Genomic DNA, 19,508 nt, shown 5'->3' with positions numbered 1-19,508 from the left:
TTTTTTTTTTTTTTTTTAATTTATTTTTGAGAGCGTGAGCGGGGGAGGGGCAGAGAGAGAGGAAGGCACAGAATCTGAAGTAGGCTCCAGAGCCTGATGCAGGGCTTGAACCCACACACCAGACGGTGAGATCATGACCTGAGCTGAAGTCCCAGGCTTAACTAACTGAGCCACCCAGGGGCCCCTCTACTGGTCAGCTTCTGATTTGAGAAGCTCAGTCCCCAGCTTCACACCTTATCCATCTACAACGGGCAGAGGACAGCCCCGAAGACCTGGCCAGGGGCTCCTACTGTAACCCTGGGCAAGACGAGGCCTTATTTTCCTTATCAAACTAAAGGGCATGCACCCCATGCTCTCCGAGACGGTTTTCAGTTTAAAATCCTATGAATCTAACTTCTTTGAGTCTCACTTCTAACAAGTCCCGGGCACAGAGAATCGGGCTGGCCTCGCGTGTGTACTGAGAGGCGCCTTGTTAGAGCAGATGGAGTGTGTCTATCATGGCGGCGGCGTAACCAGTCTGGTCACTTCAGATGTCTCTCCAATTAACACTCATGGCGGCGGCCAACTGCTCAGGCAACAGAACATGCTGGTGGAGAAGATGGCGGGAACTTCTGGGCCCGCTGCCACACCTATTATCCGAGCCTCGGAGTGGGAGGGGCCAGCCAGACTTCTCAGTGTGGGGGCGGTGGGGAGAGGGGTGGTGAACATGGGAGGTGAAATGTGTGCGGGGAGATTTCTTTAGCTGTGGAGTCCTAGAAAGTTAGAAATGGAAAATGCTCATCTAGTCAAGGCCCTTACTATATGCTTTGGTTTCACTTCCCTGTCTTCATTCCCATTGTGCTGGATGCAGGTTACACTACCATGACCTCTTGCTTCTTGGAGTGATCTCCCTGCCTTCCATTTCTCTCCCCTTCCAAACCATGCCCTGTAAGACAGCCAGAGTGAGATGTCTAAAATACAAATGTGATTATGTTATCATCCTGCATTTTGGTGTTTCCTTGTTGCCTTCAGGGAAAACAAAACTAAACAAAACCTAACCTAAACCCTGTAGCCTGAAGCACACAGGTTCCTGGAGATCTGATTTGCCTAATCTCTTACTTCCTTTTCCCTTCTCACCCCACATTGTCTGATCATAGAAGAATTGCTTGAAATTCTTGAACTTACCAAACTCCTCTCCATATTCTTCCCTCTGCCTCCCTTCCTTTCTCTGTCTTGTGCTTGGCCTTTAGTATTCAACTTAGCTGTCCCCTCTGCTGGGACACATTGTAGAGCTACTCTGTCTGTATCCCCATGATTGCCAGGTAACTGCTAGAAAAGCATTTCCCTGCTGATAGGTGATTGTCCTTCCGTGTCCCTCTCTTTCATTCTACTGTGAGCTGACAGAGGGATGAGGATGTGCCTAATCCATTTCTTTTACAAAAGCAAAATTGACTTTGACATCAGATACCCTTGTGATTTCCAGAGTTAATTGGTCTTGATGTGGCTTTTGTGCCATTCCTTGAGCTTTGACCTTGGTCAAGGAGAACTTCGTCAGAGAGTAAGCTCCTGGCGAATGTCAGTTGAGTGAATAAAGGATGCCCCCTCATTTCCCAGATGAGGAAACAGGCCTGGAAAGAGGAAGTGACCTACCAGCGCTCACATGGAGGGCAGGTCAGTTGGTGCCGGCTCTAGGGTATTCCTCTCTTGACTCCCAATCCATTGCTCATTCCACTATCCTATACTCTCAGACAGTTTCAACTAATCCTCCTCTTGTGTGACAGAGAGGCAGAGTGCTCTCACTGGGGGTAGGGGTAGGGGTGTACACATAAAGGCAATCTTCAGTGCCGTCTGGATGTGCCACGTCTCCAAACTCTTGTGGAATTACTAAACCTGTGGGCTGAATATTGAGAGACAACTGTGCAATAACACAGTCAGGTTGAGAAATAGTAGAGCAAAACCATTTCAAGTATGTCAGGAAGCCCAGAGGCTTGGCAAGACTGGGAAGTATTTAGAGTAAAAAGAAATCGTAATTATGATCCATACGTACTGATTTAGGTGTGGGTGTTATCTGTGGGTCTCACTGGCCTGACATCGGCCAAGAGTGGCCCAAAGCCTTCATCTCCCAAGCACGTCAAAATTCCCAGCCTGTGTTGTTCTTGGGAGGGAAGGTTTGGCTTTGAGCAGTTTTTCCTGAAAATTCAAAATAATTCCTCTGAGTGGGCCCAGCTTCCAGGGGCGGCCTAGCCTGGGAGTTTGGCATGCTTCCCTCAGCCTGTGTGTTAGTGTGCGGGTTTCTGGAGCCCAGAGGGGCATTTGAAGGTCACGCAGCAGGGTATCCAAACCTCTGAGCCTGATTTACAGCTCAGGGCCTCAGGCCTCCTCCCTCCCAGCCCACATCACCCCCCAGTTTCCTCTTCTGCGAGCCAGCACTCTTCAGAGCTGGGAAATGAGATCTAACCACTGGCTTTTTCTGGGCTTATGTATGGATTCTTCCCTGTGAGGATGGCAGAAAGGAACAGAAATGGTTCCTGAAAATGTGGGCAGGAGAGCATCGTGGTGAGTCAGCGCCCAGCAGGACTGAGACGCTTGGAGACCATCTAGCCCAGCACTCTCATCTGGTCTTCCTTGTCTTCCTTCTTTCCTTTTCTATTCTTTACCCCACCCTTTTTTTTCCTTTTTATATTTTTCTTGTTGTGGCTTCTACCTAAAAGCTTATATGGAAACTCAACACATTCAACTTAAAAACAGAGCCTTCTTAAAAAAAAAAAAAAAAAAAAAAAAAAAAAATGACCGTCATAGGCAGTTGTGGGCTGAGGGTTGTGGTCTCCCTTTCTGAGCCTTGCTCTTCTCTGACCCCTGATCTCCTTATGGGTCCCTTAGGCCCCTCTGGGATGCTGGGCTTCACAGGCCTCTGCTGTGACCCCCGTAGAGTCACTAAGGTCCAAGGAGGTGAGGGGATTTAGTAAAAGTCAAACAGGGATTTAGGGATGCAATCAGGCTCTGTAGCCCCCTCCTGGCTCACTAGCTTTCCATCCAGTAACTTGTACCAGATTTCATGTAGGCCCTGTAAAGGCTCAGCCTGGCCCTACATTCTGCAATGGGTAAATCTTGCTTTTATTAAGAAAAATGTTCGTTAGAACTTAAGGAGCCCTGGGTCAGTAGTGCTGGAACAGAAGTAACCTGTGAGTCCTGGCCCCGGTGCTGTGATCCTCTGCCTGTATTTGGAACCTGGGTCCAATCCTACTTCTCCTCTCCCTGAACCCCTGCCTTTATAAACTCTCGGACTAGGATCCTATCTTCTTACTAATACCCTTGATTTTCTTCTCGTGTTCCCTACCCCAACAGGACCCAGCCTGCTCCCGAGCCTGGCCCAGGTGTGCACCTGCTTCTAGGCCCCCCAACCCCCATTGCTACCTGAATCTCTGTTCACTGCTGGTCCCCAACTATCTGTCATGCTCCACTTGCCACCCAGGACCCTCCTAGGCCCTTCCTGAGTTAGCAGCTGGCCTGGCAGCCTTCGCCCTTTGCCTAGATTTAAGTTCCCCTGACAAGTTGCTTGTGCCCATAAGCCTGGACTTTGTGTAACCCCTGGGGGGAGGGGATGTGGGAGTGGAAGGGCTTGACTGTACTTGAAACCTCCAGGGTCTTGCAATCTGGCCCGGACAGTGCTAAACCACACTCTCACCTAGTCTTTCTACTGTGAGCTCCTGGGTTTGTGCCAGAGGAATCTGACAGGACCCTGCCCGTCAGTGGCCTCTCCTGCTTGATGTAGGAAAGCTCAGAATGAGAGACCTCTGAACTTATTTCCACAGACTGCAGGGAAAGAAGTGGCTCCTGCAGTTCTCCAAGCAAGATCATGCTCCAGGCACTATCAAATCCTTTCCTCCTCTCTGGGAGCTAGAATACACACAAGTTCTCTCTGAATTATTTCTAGTTCAAATTAGTATCCAGTGCCCTCCAAAGACACCTTGGACTCTGAGGCCTGAAATTCAGTGACTGCCCCCTTTTCTGTCCCAATCCTGCAGATTCCACCTGATGAGATTTTTGGGGGTGAGAGTGGGGTTCTTGGGGTCCAAGGCCGACAGACAAGAAAGGATTCTTGAAGAAGTCTTTGGTGCAAAAAAGTGATTTTATTGAAGCACGGCTACAGGACCCATGGGCAGGAAGATGAGACACTGGTTTTGTACTATGGAGTTGGGGGAGGTAAAGTGCATGGGAAGCTTCCAGTTGGATTTTCATATGCTAAAGACTCACAGGATACTGGAGGCCTAGCGAGTGTCAAGCTAAGGTTGTTTTCCCTCTAGCAAAGTATTAGCATTAAGACAGTAAGGAGTTCCTGAAAAACGTCTCACTCCGCCCACCTCAAGTATTTGCCAGTGGGCTGCAGGTTATAAGGAAATTGAGTTCTATCTGCCATTTCCTTCTGCCTTTGTTTCCCATATCACTATGGAGGGGTGATATTGGGGCTCCAGGAAACAGAGTCTATAGGTTTCTGGAGATTAGGCTATTGACAAGATTGCCTTTTCTTGTGATTTACTAAAATATTTGTAAATAGATGGATCAGGTCCTGCAGGACTATGATCTCTATCAGTTAGCCATTTGTTTTTCCCCTTTCCTTTGTTCTTGGGCAGCCAGGTGTGCTGCAGGGTTGGTTGAGGGGGGGGGGGAGTGTTTATGGCCTGTCAGCTTGCTTTATGCTCCCTCATCACTGCCCATCTCCAACCTCAGATATCCCTCTCTTCCTTTCTTCCTTGCTCTCTCCCTCACTCCCTCTTTGTTTCTCTTTCTTTTTAAAGCGATCTCCATACCCACTGTGGGGCTCGAACTCATGACCCCGAGATCAAGAGTCTGGTGCTCTACCAACTGAGCCAGCCAGGCGCCCCCTCAGATATCCCTTTCGAGGCCTTCATAGAGAGGCCCAGCCAGGATCTCTGCCTTCCTTGTCAGAATGCAGGTATCAGAATCAGATCCTTACCAGACCACTGCCACCAGCCAGGGAAGCCAAGCCGCTTCCTCTCAGAGGCTGAGGACAGAAAGGGCCTATGTGGTAATTTCTGCCTGTCCTCCACAGCAGCCCTAAGCTGACCCTCTCATACCCTCAGCCCTCCTGGAGCCCCAACAATACATGGCCCCATGTGATGGGCCCAGGCCTGGGTGATTCCTGCTGCTGGGTACCAAAAACAGGATTGCCTTGGGCCCAAGGTTCCTACAGCCACAGAGCCTGATTCCCCCAAACCCAGACCAGGAAGCCTCAGGCTACAGTCAGGGAGGCAGTCTGTGAGTTGTGAGGTGCCCTGAGGTGCGCATACCTCCCTGTGGCTTGGAGTGGGAGCTGGAGGGACCAGGGGTTGACCTAAAGGATAGTTGTAAGAAGTGGAGACCACTTCTGGGGAGACCAGGAGCAGAGATGCCTCTTAGGCCCGTGGAAATACCCATACCCTCTACCAGCAGAGGTTCCTGTTCCATCTGGGGTCCCAGCCTTCGTGCCAGAGTTTTCTCTAGATCCAGAGATTCAGTGAAATTTCTAGTTTAAGGGTACTCTCAAGCCAGTGTCCTCTAATCTTGAACTGGAATCTGTATCATCAAGGTAGATAGAAAAAACTCTGAGACAAAGTTTGCAGGGCCTCCCCAAATCCTTAGAGAATATAACAGTTGCCTTCCGTCCAGGATGATAGCCCTCTCAACTGAGTCTTGTCTTGACCAGAGACTAAGAGGCCCCTCTGGAACCTACTGTAGGTTTCCCCAGGTGCTACAAGGAACTCAGATTCTCTCAAATGAGGCCATAGCTAGCTAGGAAACTGTGCAGGTCATGCCCCCTCTGCCTGGGTGAAATTGACTTGAGCATGCCACTTGGAGAGGGTCCCCTGCCATAGGGAGACCCCTGGAGATCTGTCATGGGTATAACAGTCTCCTGCAAGGACCTCTCAGAATGGAAAGCCGGGAACAGACATGAGAAGGCAAAACCTCTCAACATCTTCCTCCAAGGCTGGCAGTACTGTTGCTGGGGTAGAGAAGCCCCTCCTGGAAGCTTCTAGAACTTTCCTGGAGTTCGGACTGTGGTGTATCCCCCCACCTCTGACCCCGCCTAGCCTGGAGCACAGGTTCTGACACTGTTCAAGCTGGTTTCCTGGCCCCACATCCAGTCACCATGAAGGTCTGGAGACTCGGGCCTTGAATTGTATGCAGGTTTTTGCATAGCTTCCTGAACCTTCATCTCCGTTCTCATCTTGAAAATCAGGGGATAATAGCACCTGCCTCCCAGGGTTGTTAGGATTCAAGTAAATGCAGGAAGATTTCCCAGAAATAGTAGGCCCTTGGTGTCTATTTTCTGAATCTGCCTCTGAAAGGTTAAACCTGGGGAGAAAGCACAGGTTTCAGAGAGCCAGCCGGACTGTCCCTCCAGGGGTTCTGCAGGGAGGGCCTGGAGGGCAGCACATGGGCCCCTCCGGGTTTGCTTTTAAAGATTACATCTATGTGATGCATTCTGTTCTACAGAGCTGTGCTGGATTTTAACAACTGGGACAGGAGGCAGGAGGCCAGAATTCGTCCCTTAGGTCTGCCCCAAAGCTGCTGAGACAGCCACTCTGTGAGTCAAAGTTCCAGGCCAGGGGAAAAAACAATTTCTCCTTCTCTTTCCAGCCCAATGTCTGATAACAAAAATCTTTCAAAATACACAGAGCCTTATGGCTCCCCAAAATTTTTAACGCTCAGTATCTCCTCCAATTGTCACAACCACCCCGTGAGGCCGGCAGGGCAGGATTTTGTCCTCCTGTCCTTGGGGAGCAGCCTATGGTTCAGACATGTGACTCATTCAGCCACTTGGGCAGCACAGGCGAGCCCAGAGCACGCATTTCTTTCCTCCCACCCACTGATCTTCATCTCTCTGCTTTAATTTCAGCCTTGAACATTTGTTTTGAGCTTTTGCTTCAGTAGTGTCATTTCCAGTATGATAGCCATCCGCACGCACCCTCAGTGCCAGGCTAATTGGAAGTCCCATGGGCATGTCCGGGGCTCTATTAGATCAACCTGGAGAGACTGTCTCTTCACCCTCTGCACGAAATGGGAGTGGATGGGGGCTCCCGTGTGCTCTCGCTATGGGTTCCTGACCAAACTGGTGGGGAGAGGTTTATGTCCGGGGCTCTATTAGATCAACCTGGAGAGACTGTCTCTTCACCCTCTGCACGAAATGGGAGTGGATGGGGGCTCCTGTGTGCTCTCGCTATGGGTTCCTGACCAAACTGGTGGGGAGAGGTTTAGCAAACCGTTCTGCAAGACACGGCGTGGAATGTGTGAAAGGGCAATGTGGTCCCCCGTCAGCTTTTATTTATTTCTTCCATTTGGCCTTGTGTTTCCAAGCTACAGGAAGGCGAGTGGAAGAAAGGACGCTTGATAGAGGCTGGTGGTCCTTTGTATGACTCACAAACTGCAAGTCGTGAAAAATATAAACTGATTTGTAAAATATATGTAAGGTTCGGATTTGTATTACAGTAACACAGCCACATGGTTAAAACAGGTGGAGACTCAGGGCCTTTGTGCTGTGGGTGGTTTGCCGTTTTCAGGTGGGGAGGGTGCAGTGTTTGCAGGTAGGAACTGAGCAAAGGCTTCAGTTGGATTAGGCTGACTCCTCCCTGAAATCAAATACTCCAGAAGGCATATAATGAAGGCAGCAGTCTCCTGATTCATGCCCTTCCCACCATGAGTCATTTCACTCGGAGGCAATGACTTCTAACCATCCTTGCTCTAGTTTTTATTGTGATTACTTCCATGACTCTAAGTAATATGCTTATTAATATTATTATTTCTTGTTTTGTTTACTTTATTCAACGGTCAATATGTATTGAACACCTTCTGTTTGCCAAGCTTTGTTCTGGGCAACCAGGGAGCTCATACTGTGAATTAATGTTTTACTCCACTGAGTACAGTTAGGTCACCAATTTCATTTTGAAAGAAGTTGCTTGAAAGACTCAGCCAATGTATTGTGTAGGGTGGAAGTGATGAGGAGAAGGAGTGGTTTAGAGAGTTAGGGTATAGTTATTTCTTTTTTCTTTTTCTTTTTTTATAAACGTTTATTTATTATTGAGAGACAGAGAGACACAGAGCATGAGCAGGGGAGGGGCTGAGAGATGGAGAGACACAGAATCTGAAGCAGGCTCCAGGTTCTGAGCTGTCAGCACAGAGCCCGACATGGGGCTCGAACCCACAAACCGCGAGATCGTGACCTGACCCAAAGCCTGATACTCAACCGACTTAACCACCCAGGCGCCCCAGGTATAGTTATCTCTTGAAGACAGAAGAATTGGATTGAAGAAAAACAAAAACAACCTGAAATGTTACTAGAGAACATGGAAACACTCTGGAATGAACGATTCCACAGCTGAGATACCTAACTTGTACTTCACCAACTGTGGCTGGAGTGATACAAACACAGACGAGACTTCTGCAAGGACCCCGAGGGCCTGGAGAGGAAACTGCTCATCTGAAAACCTTACCCTGAGCAGGCTTCTGAGACCCTGAGCGATGTGTCTTAGTCCATTCGGGCTGCTGTAACAAACAGGCCATAGACTGAGTGGTTGAAACAGCATATGTTTATCTCTCACAGCTCTGGAGACTGGGAAGTCCAAGATCAAGGCATTGGCAGTTCCTTTGTCTGATGAGGGCTTACTGCCTGGTTCACAGAGAACTGTGTCCTCACATGGCAGCAGAAATGAGGGAACTTTCTGTGGTCTTTTTCTTTCTTTTCTTTTCTTTTTTTTTTAAATAAAGCCACTAATCCCATTCATGAGGGCTTCCTTCTCATGATCTAACCACCTCCCAAAGACTCACCTTGAAATACCATCACAGTGTGAATTAGGTTCCAACACATGAATTTGGGGAGGACACAGACATTCAGTCTACAGCACAAAGCCTAGGAGAAGAGCACCCAGGATATAGGCAGGGGTCCTGAGTGTGAGACCCAAATCCAGCACTAAATAATTTTTTGTCTCTTTGCCTGGCTGGTCCTCAGTTTTCTTTTCTGTAAATTGAGAGTGAGTCCAGCTTTTCTATGTTGGTATGAGAATGAAGTCATGTTGATGTACCAACTGTAAAGTGCTATAGCTTGAATTTTTCTTATCTGGGAATATGAAAAGGATACCTGAGTGAGAGTCTATAACTACAATTCCATGATGCATTATTAATTTTCCTTTCTAAAAATCAATGGCTCCTGCCACGAATTTATCACTATAATTATTTTTATTCATACCCTGGATGGTAAGAGGCATCACAATCATACTTTCTGGTAGAATGACACCTTTAGTTAAGTAAATCTCCAGATGCTTAAAGCTGAGTGTTCCCTCTGTCTCTGAGATTGATGGCTTGTGCTATCTTAACAGCCACTGGAGGAAAAGTTCATTGGTGGGTTTAGCTTTTGGGGGTGGGCTGTCAACTCAAAGCAAAGTCATAAAATGATTTCACTCTACTGGGTTAGAAGCTCATTTCAAGTAAGCCAAAATTCACTGAAAGCTTCCTCTCCTCAGGAATTGTGTTTATGGACTGTGGGAGTATTCCTAGATGAGTATCACCTTCACCCTACCAATTAGGGGCTCTCTCTTGGTGAAAGGAACAGACACACACACACACACACACACACACACACACAAGATGATCAGTGATCAATTCTAAAATAGCAATATAATTCTATACAGTGGGAAACTCAAGCAAAAAAAAAAAAAAAAAAGATCCGTTCTGGATGGAGGGTATCTGGGACATATATGTGGGGAAGGTGCAGTTTAAACAGTTTTGAAAACTTACTAGTGAAAGGGGAAGGTACCAGCAGTGCAAGGGCCCAGAGGAGGGAGTGATTGGGGAAGAGCAGGGTCTGAAGCATGATGGAAGAAGTGGTCTAGAGCCAGATGAAGGTGGAGACCCTTGATGCCTAGCCAAGGTTTGGTTTCATTCTGCAGACATCAGTGCCTCGGCATGTGTCAGAGTAGATCAGACCAGAGTGTGGCTTTCGAGAGAATGAACCAGCCATAGGCAAATGTGCACACAGTGTTTTCCTTCCCTGACCCACAGTGGGGTCCTTCTGGGGGAAACAAGGTTGAGCAAAGGCTTCTGGAATGGATCTGACTGGCCCTTCCCAGGAACCACTGCTGACCTTCTTCTGTAAATACCCAGTTACCTGTTCACTTCCCCAGTTACCCAATCAGGGAAATCAAATCAACCGCTGTTCATTCTAACTTTAATAAACATACTTCCGTTTACATATATGATGCTCTTAAATGATAAATAACTGCATGTGAACTTTGCAAAGGTAGGTTAGGTGGAGGAAAAAAAACATTCAATTAGCAAGCTTGTCAGAAGCTAAATCCCTACAAGCAACAGGAAAGCACATTTGCAATATTAAAAAAAAAAAACAATTAGGGGCGCCTGGGTGGCTTGATTGGTTAAGCGTCCGACTTTGGCTCAGGTCATGATCTCACCGTCCGTGAGTTCGAGCCCCGCATCGGGCTCTGTGCTGACAGCTCGGAGCCTGGAGCCTGTTTTACATTCTGTGTCTCCCTCTCTCTCTGCCCCTCCCCTGTTCATGCTCTGTCTCTCTCTGTCTCAAAAATAAATAAACGTTAAAAAAAATAAAAAAAACAATTAGAATATATATTTTCTAGAAAGTGATTCCATATTAATAAGAGGATAAAAGCCTATGTATCAAATCTCAGAACAAAGCTGAAGGGACCCCTGTGGGTTAATATCCGCAATCACAGGAAGCACTATCGCGAGGTGGGTGAGTGCAACGTGTTGAGTAGCAGGCGGCCTGCATCATATCCTGGTTCTACTCCTGTGCGCAACGTAACATTGGGTAGGTACTTAATCATGCTGAGTTTGAGCTCACCCGCCTATGACATGAAGATGAAAACAGTTGTGAAGGCTAACTGAGCCAATACAATTAAAGTTCCAAGAATAGTGCCTTCTATACCATAAATGCTATTTAAACATTACCTGCTATTACTATTCTTCTTTTTATTACTTCTTTTCTCTGTCCCTGTTGGGAAAGAAGGAAATCCGTATGTGTAGAGACTTACTATGTCACAGACACTTTCATAGTTATTACTTCGTTTAATTTAATATTGAAAACTCTTTTTGTAGGTTGATGGTATTAAGCCACATTATACCAACGAGAAGTTAGGTGACCTTGTTGGCATCACCCAGCCAGGGAGTGGCCCACTGAGGCCGGAACCCAGGATGATCTGGCTCCAGGTTCCCATCCATCAAATAAACTCTCTTATTTTGAGAACATTCTAGGCAAGTCTGGTTGGTCCAAATTTTTCAGATCAGCATGGCTATGATTTGTTAAAGAGTACGAACGGCAGGACTAAGTCTACTTTCCTCTCCTATTTTATGTACTCTAACATAAACAGTGCAAATAGCTGTTGCAGACCAGAGGTGCCGATCTGCCTTGTGCTCCATAGTCCCACTGTTGGCACCAACAGGGAGCCGGCAGCCCAAGGCGGCCAGTGACTGCCTCTTAACATACTTCATGACCCTCAGGGAAAATGGAGAGCAATTGAGGTAGTAGAGGAAAATCTACCTGGTGGGTTTAACCAGTGTATGATTATAATCTCTGATGCGTGGAGAGTTTAAGAGTGCAGAGCCTTTTCCCATATGCACATGTGACTACTCTTCATAACGACCTGAGAATGCTCAAGCAAGGATCGTCCCCTCGTCTGGACACCTGATGAAACTGAGGCCCAGGGAAACCAAGAGACTGGAAGGCAAAGGGTGCTCTTTTTTTTTTTTTTTTTTCTTTCACCTTTTCTCATCCAAGTTTGCTGCCTCTCGTGGTAAGGAAAAAAAATATCTCTACCAAAGACAAGATATGTAATTTTGAAATTGAGACAAAATGGCAGGCATTGTTTAGAGAGGTGGAGGGGCATGCTGTGGTTCTGTTCCAGAACCCTTCACCTTGCACTAATATTCTTGCTCCTGCAGAAAGGCTCAAGATAAACACTTTGGGACATTGAAAAGAACAAATGCCTGGTGTAGATCGTCAGCTACTAGGTAGGATCCCCCCTTCACCTCCAAAGATATCTCCAGGGGGTCAGAGTATGGGCCAGGGTTCAAAATCACTCACATCTGACAGCAGAACCCCCATCTCCCCTGTGCTTCTTTGACTCAAGTGGAAAGTAGTTCTAGAAACTTCTGACCCTGTGTCCTTGTCGGTAGTAATTTTAAAAGCTTCATTCTTGGCGGATCTGTGAGGGGCTACTTCTGCCACAGCAGGGTTTCCTGAAGGAAGCAGCTGGTAGAGTTCTCATCCTGCCTTTGTCTTTGTCCTTCAAGGAAAAACTCTTTGAGAGCTGAGCATGTCTGCATCAGTCTGGCACCCCTGTCCAACCCCGACCCTGGATGACCGGTGAGAAACAATGTTCTCTCTGTCACCTGTCATGACCAACTAACCATGTGGTACCCTTCACCTTGAGAAATTCCTTCACACGAGTCTGGCACTTGGCTGTTTTTCCCCATTATTTTTTTTTTTAATTTTTTTTTTCAACGTTTATTTATTTTTGGGACAGAGAGAGACAGAGCATGAACGGGGGAGGGGCAGAGAGAGAGGGAGACACAGAATCGGAAACAGGCTCCAGGCTCTGAGCCATCAGCCCAGAGCCTGACGCGGGGCTCGAACTCCCGGACCGCGAGATCGTGTCCTGGCTGAAGTCAGACGCTTAACCGACTGCGCCACCCAGGCGCCCCTTTTCCCCATTATTTAAGTTTGGAAACACTTAAGGGTGTGATCTTGCTGTCAGTCAAAGCTAAGGTTTCTACCATCAGCCGAATTTTTTTCTAGCTCTGTGTGTTTTTTCTCTCCAAGTCCATCATATCCTTGATGAACACACAGGTTCAATGTGGCCTGGGTGTATTCAGATCTGGCTACTTGGAGTGTTAACGTGGGAAAGAGTTAGTGCAGGGTAAGCTCAGGGCACAGTCACTGGTTGGAAGGGCACAGCAGGAGAGAGTGTCAAGAAGATCCTCAAGGTAGAAAGGCAATTTCCAGGATCCAAGAGCCATGAATGGTTACACACATGCCACAATTAAATGACTAGCAGGGTGTACCTCTGCCGTCTAGTATCCAGCAAAGAAGGCAGAAACAGGGTGCTAGCATTGTGGGGGATTCTGGAACCCCTCTTCTGGGGTCATTGTCTGAGGCTCACACTGAGATTTTGTGCAGGAAAATGGAGGCGATATGTCCCGGGGAGTTCTCATCTAAGGCTTAACAACTGCAGTACACACTCTGGGCAGGTGTTGCCCTAATTCACGTCATAGTTCTGAACTCCTTCCTTCTGCCTGGTAGTTGCTGTTGATGGCTCTTCAACACCTCCAACACCAGAGTTCCACATGAGATTCTCTTACTTCACTCATTCCCGTGCTCCTCCGTGTTTTGCTGTGTATGCAATCTTTGCTCACAGATCCCTTCCCTTCCCCACTTTCCCAGGTGGGAACTTGTGGGCTATTGATGAATTCTCTTCTCTTTCTCTGCACATATAATTCCATTCACTCCTCCTGCCACCATGTCTTTGATCTTTTCATTCCTCCTAGGGCTGCCCCAGTCAGACCTCCATCATTTTTCTCATGGAGCATTTTAGGAACCTCAGAACTATCTCCTTCTCTCCAGTTTCTCCTTCTACCAGTCAGTCCTTCATAGAGCTTCTTGAGCCACTTTGGCAAGTTCCAGCTCTGGTCATTTTATTTCTTTTACTCAAAAACCACTGATTGTTCCCACTGCTATTCCTTAGCCCATGATTTGTGGTAAACACTGGTCTGCTCCTCGTGACCAGGTCAGTGTCTCCTGTCTGTACCTTTCCTCTTCTTGCTTCTGGTTATGCTGTTCCATCCCCCCTTTTCAAGGTCCTGGTCAAATTCTACTTCCTTTGTTGAGAGTTATTCGTGTATCCCATGAACAACTTAAAAAATGTCCTCTGCACCCCTGCGCATTAGGCATCATGCTAGGTGTTGGTGAGATACCCATGAACAACACACACATTGTTGCTTTCAGTCGTGCAGGAGTAGGCTTTACACAAATAAACACATATGTAAATATTAATAATGAGTTGTTCTATGTGTTTGGAAGAAAAAGAACATGGTGCCCTGAGGCAAAACGATGCAGAAGAGAGGGAGTATTTATTTGCATCTGTGGAGTCAGGGAAAGCTTCTCTGGAAGTGATGTTATGAAGATAAACAGGATTTAGGCAGAAAGTAGCAATGGAAAAATGGGTGTGTGAGGGCCCTGCAGGAGGAATGAAAGAGCTTTGCCAATCTCTATGATCAGAATGGACTGCTCTATCTCTTCTGTGCTCACAGAGCCCTTGGCACCTCAGTGACCACATGCATTGACACCTGCTCTGGATTAGAGAGAATTACACAGTTTTATGTCCTCCACTAGACTGAGGATTCTGCTTGGGTAAGGACTGTGTGTTACTCATTTCATTCAACAAGTCATTGATCCAAAAAGTATCTCTGTACACCTAGTATGTAGGTACACCTAGTATGTAGGTACCAGAGGCAGAGGTCAGTACCAGATATACAGTGGTAAGCAAGGTATCTCGTGCCTCCTACAGAGATCCAGTCTATGCATCTCCAAGATTTGTCATTGTACTAATCACACAGTAGGGAATCAGGGAAAATGTGGAATTGAGTACCCAGGAATATGTACTTGTGTGACAACAAGATGAGCTTGACTTCCCGTTGAAACACTTTCTACAAATGCCCCAGTCTCTACTTCTCTAGGTCATTGTGGAAACCAAGGCATCTCTAACTAAACATCTTGCAGAGATGAGAGGACACACCCCATTCTCCATGCCAGTCCTCTGGACGCTTGGGCACAAACCATCCTCCTTTGAGAGCAGACTCTGCCAGTTTTGAGTCGTTTGACCGTGTTCTTGTCTGAGCTAATTTTGTAAGTCAAATTGCTTAAGAGTGAATATGAAATCTTTGACTGAAGCCCAAATATATAAATACCCATCACATTTCCTTCCTCCCCAATTTTGCAATCATCCAAAAAAGCTGTTCATGTTGTCCAGCGTAATTAGTTATTTATACATCCTCATGTGGTCCATTGTTCAGAATTAAATTGTCTGGTATACAGAATTTCTCTTGCAAGGCTTGTTTTGCCATTTTACTGCTTTTTGGAAGCTGTTTGTAAATATGTCCTTGTGGAACCCTTTGGGATACTTCTGAGCAGATCCAGAATTGGTGGCGGGGGGTGGGAAGTAGGGGTGGAATAAGCTGGTGCACGTAAGCAAATATGCCCTCTGAGGTCTCACACTGTCCTCTGACTTCAAACATGAAAATTACCAAGAATTATTCATCCTTTCCTTGAAGACCCAAGAGAATTAGAATGAACACAAAAATAGCCACAGAGAGGTAGATGTGGAAATCATCTTGGAGATCTAGTCACTAGCTTCTAGTGACTCCATTTTGCCCAAGAGGAAGCTAGTTCCCAGAAAGAAGAAGTGAAAGAGACAGGCCCATAGACTCTTGTGGGTTAGTGTCAGAGCCATGCCCAAACCCTCATCAGCTGACTCCCATGCTCTTTCTACTAAACCATTAAGTATGCCAGTGCACAGTGCTTTGTTTCTGGGCATTTCTGAGCTTGTTACGCTTTGCACCTGAACTAGATGGCTCCAGACTGCTTACTTTGGGCCCTTGAGTCTATATTTTATAGCTGTTTTGTCTCCACCCAAATGGTTTGGCAGCCAGCTATTACTGATGAGTGTTGCCCATCGTGAAGCAATTCTGCTTTCTCTCCTGTCATGTTATGGTCAGAGACTCCAGATGGTCTAACAGTTTTATGTAAAATGAGGCCTTTTTCTGAGTGAGGGTCTGAAGGTCTCTGCTCCATGAGAGACATCCATAAGGTTTATGACCTGGGATATGGTCTATCTTGGAGAATGTTCTATGTGCCCTTGAAAAGAATGTGTATTCTGCTCTTGTTGGGCAGATTATTCTATAAATGTCAGTTCGATCCAGGGGTTGATGGTGTTGCTCTGTTCTTTATCCTTGCTGGGTTTCCATCCATAAATGTTATGTGTGAAATTTATAACATTAGCTTTGATTGTTCAGAAGTCATTTAGATTTTCTTTCCATATGAGAGTATAAGATCCTAATTCTTATCTTAAAATGGGACTTTCTGTCCAGCCAGTTTAGGAGTTCATAGTTGAGCATTTATGGAATGGTTGGCCAGATGGTAGATGTGAAGAATCTTGAAATCTTCCTCCTAACACGCATATATGGACTGTCAGTATGTAAATCTACCACAATGGTTTTACATGAGTTCTTATTGGGGTGAGACCTCTTATACCTTAGAAATATCACATCAGAACTTTGAAATAGCTGACATCATATCTTTAAAAACTCATTATATTCCTATGTTATTACTCATAAAATTCCCAGATTTTCTACAATCACAATTAATTAACTTTAAATATGGATTTATTTTTATATAATTAATTTTTAAATATATATTTATGTTTTATTTTAAATTATTAAATATGTAATCATACAGAAAAGATATAACAGATGTCATGTACTCACCATCAGAAAACAGATGCTAACATTTTGCCATATTTCTTTTTCCTCCAAAGAAATTAAATGTAACGCACATAGTTGAAGCTCCCACCTTCCACTTCCCTCTTCCTCCTGCCTTCCCTCCCCTTTATTGTCTACAGAGGAAAATACTATTTCGACTTCGGTGAATATAATTCCCATGAATGTTTTGGTGCTTTCATTCTAAGCAAATGTATCTACAATTTATGGCCAGGAGAATTGCAGGGTTATTTCTTTTTAAGTCACAGGAGAAAAAAAGACTCGTCTGTCATATTCAGAAGAGCTAGGTAGATTTTAATCTCTATTCTTTTCAACTGGATTTTGCTTTAGTCCTGGTTTTTATTTTCTTTTTTCTGGTGATCTTCCTACTCAGCTTTATTTCCTCCTAGCTAAAGTCTTGCTTGGCTTTTGCCAGAAAGGGTAGCTTGGACTCGTGATTTGGCCTTTCCAAAGCTGTGGTCTCTCTGCCTCAGGCATTGCCCACTCTAAATCCCTGTACTCCGGCTCCTAGTTTGGCAAATCTGTCAGGCTCCTGTACCTGGATAGCTTGTTGCCTTATGCTCCCCTAGCCTATGAGTGGATGTAGTTATTGTCACCAGACCTGAGCTGTCTGCTCAACATTCCAGCATCAACAGGCAAGTTTAATTCTTATCCTGCCTTAGCTGTTCTGCTTAGATCTCCCATGTTTGGAACACAACGCTTTGGAAGGACACATCAGGGGAAAGATAAGCCTGGGAAGGTAGAGGCTGTTGTGTATGGGGATGATGATTGATAATAAATAGCTACCGTTCTTGAGTATATACCTGAAATTGTAAGACCTGCGGTATAACAAGTCTTCAGAATGTAGTGTTCAAAATAATAAGAGCTGCTGTTTATAGGGCACCTGCTGTATGTCAAGTGCTGAGCTAGGTACGTTTTATCTCATTCTTAAATTTTATAGATGAGGAAGCTGAGACATACAGAAACAGTATGCTAAAGTGGAAAATTATGGGATTTAGAATATGACAGACTTGGGTTCAAACTCTGGGTCTACAACTGTGTTGGACCAGTTTCTTACCTTTTCTGAGCTTAGCATAAAATAGGTGCTTGCAATGATGGCTAATGTTACTACTGTACAAGATGTGGCTTCTTGCCTAAGGTTATACAGTTAGTATATAGTAGAAGGGGGATTCAAACCCAGGTCTGCTTCTCTCAAAGATACCCTCTTTTCAGGGAGACAGAAATGTTAGATGTTCCAAGAAGAACATTACTCCATTAAAGGAGGTGTCATGGGGCTTGGAAAGGGCACTAAACTTGAAATTAGAAGTCTTGGGTCCTGTACTCCATTACAAATGGGCTGGGAGACTTTGGACAACTCATTTCCTGTCTCTTTTCCCTTGGTTTTCTAATTTATAACACAAGCAGGGGAGGGGGAGATTAAATTCCCTCTAGGTTCTGTTTGTTCTATCTCCAACATTCTGTGCCTGTGATCAAGAAGCACAGGACCAAATGGTCTACTCAACAGAGATGAAGAAAGGCAATGGCACTGATATTTTCAAGATGGGTAGGATAGGAGGGTAGGCAAAGCTTCTATCAACTATCTACTCACTCCAAATCCTTAACAACTGAAACCAGTTGGATTTCTTTTCTGCTCCCCCACTTGATCTGGGAAGAGACCCGGATCGTGGAGGGTTTTAGAAGACAAGACCAGTTCCCCACACTCAAGCTTTCTTGGGTAACTCATTTTCTTCTCTCTTTCTTCCTTCTTTTTCTTTTCTTTTTTCCTTTTTTTAGGTGGAGAGAACTGCAAATAGAAGATGGCTAATTAAGGTGACTAAATAAGAGATGGAGGGCTACATGTGGAGTTTTCTCTCTACCCCAGGTTTCTTTTTTTACCTTTCTTCCCAGTCCTTTCTGGTTTTATTTTCTAAAAATAGATATACCCGAGGGATCATGAAACAAGTTCTGCACTCCTGTGTAGTAAATTGGAAACTCTTGTCACCCTGGGGCAATCTGTTGGCTGAAGTTAAAGGTAGGAAAAACTTCCTTAGAGACCCCTTTGGCCACTTCTAGGCCACTCTGTTGGTCCATTTGGCTTTAGGTTCAAGGAGGCATTCATTTGCTCAGTGAGTCTTTATTGAGCTCTTACTATGTGCAGTCACCCCGGCAGGCTCTAGGGGCAAGTCAGGAAGGAAAGACTCCCATTCCCATTTCTCTTAGAGCTTATGTGTCAATGTAAAGAACAGAACATAACGGTAAATATGCAATGATGAAATCTGAGAGGTGCTGTTAAGGAGCTGTGAAAACCCCCGGTTTCTGCCTCTGCAGTTCTGGTCCTGAAGAAACACTCCTCCCCTGTGTCCCTACTCTACTACATAAGATTTTGCAGTCTGACCATGAATCCATCATCCCCAAACTATCCCTAGCACATCTGCCCTCTATGTCATCAGTGAGAAGCACAGGGCCCCTGGAGCTCCCTGGGACCCCCCCTGCCTGGCCTCCTAGCTTACCTCCTGGGAGTGCAGGCATGGGTGCCATTCTCCAACACTCCCTTTCCGGGATCTTGCTGATCCTTTTACCAGGAAGGTCTCACCTCTTATCTAAATCCTACTCATTCTCCCAGGCTCTGTTCATGCTCCTTTATCCTTGCTGTACTTTTTCTTGAGCTCCTCTCCCCACCTCGGGGTTTCTGCCTCTCCTTTTCTGATGGCTCCTGGCATGAAGTTTATTAGCCAAGCAGAGCACCCATCATCCTCTGTCTGGTGTTCTATACTTATTTGTATATCCAGCCCAGGTTTTACCTACCCATCCACACCTTGAAGGCATGGATATTATATTATCTCTGTATCTCAAACAAGACCAGGCACAGTTAATACACAATGATATTTGTTGAACCAATGCCCCAATATTACAGTGAATAATAAAACATGCCTTATATAGTTTTATAAAGAGTGTTCATATATTGTCTATGGTAA

General features: G+C 45.7%; 1 long non-coding RNA gene across 1 annotated transcript in view; it reads left to right on the top strand.

The window, feature by feature from the left end:
• Window positions 1-2,384: 2,384 nt before the first annotated feature.
• LOC123611098 overlaps window positions 2,385-19,508 on the top strand; it is an 81,467-nt gene continuing 64,343 nt past the window's right edge. The window contains exon 1 of the long non-coding RNA XR_006718430.1: window positions 2,385-2,535. This is a non-coding gene — a long non-coding RNA (uncharacterized LOC123611098). The remainder of the gene's footprint in view (window positions 2,536-19,508) is intronic.

Source organism: Leopardus geoffroyi, chromosome C2 (assembly GCF_018350155.1).
Source record: "Leopardus geoffroyi isolate Oge1 chromosome C2, O.geoffroyi_Oge1_pat1.0, whole genome shotgun sequence".
NCBI classification, from domain to species: Eukaryota; Metazoa; Chordata; class Mammalia; order Carnivora; family Felidae; genus Leopardus; species Leopardus geoffroyi.
The sequence above is the reverse complement of the archived record's forward strand: the minus strand, read 5'-3'. Positions and strand labels throughout refer to the sequence as shown.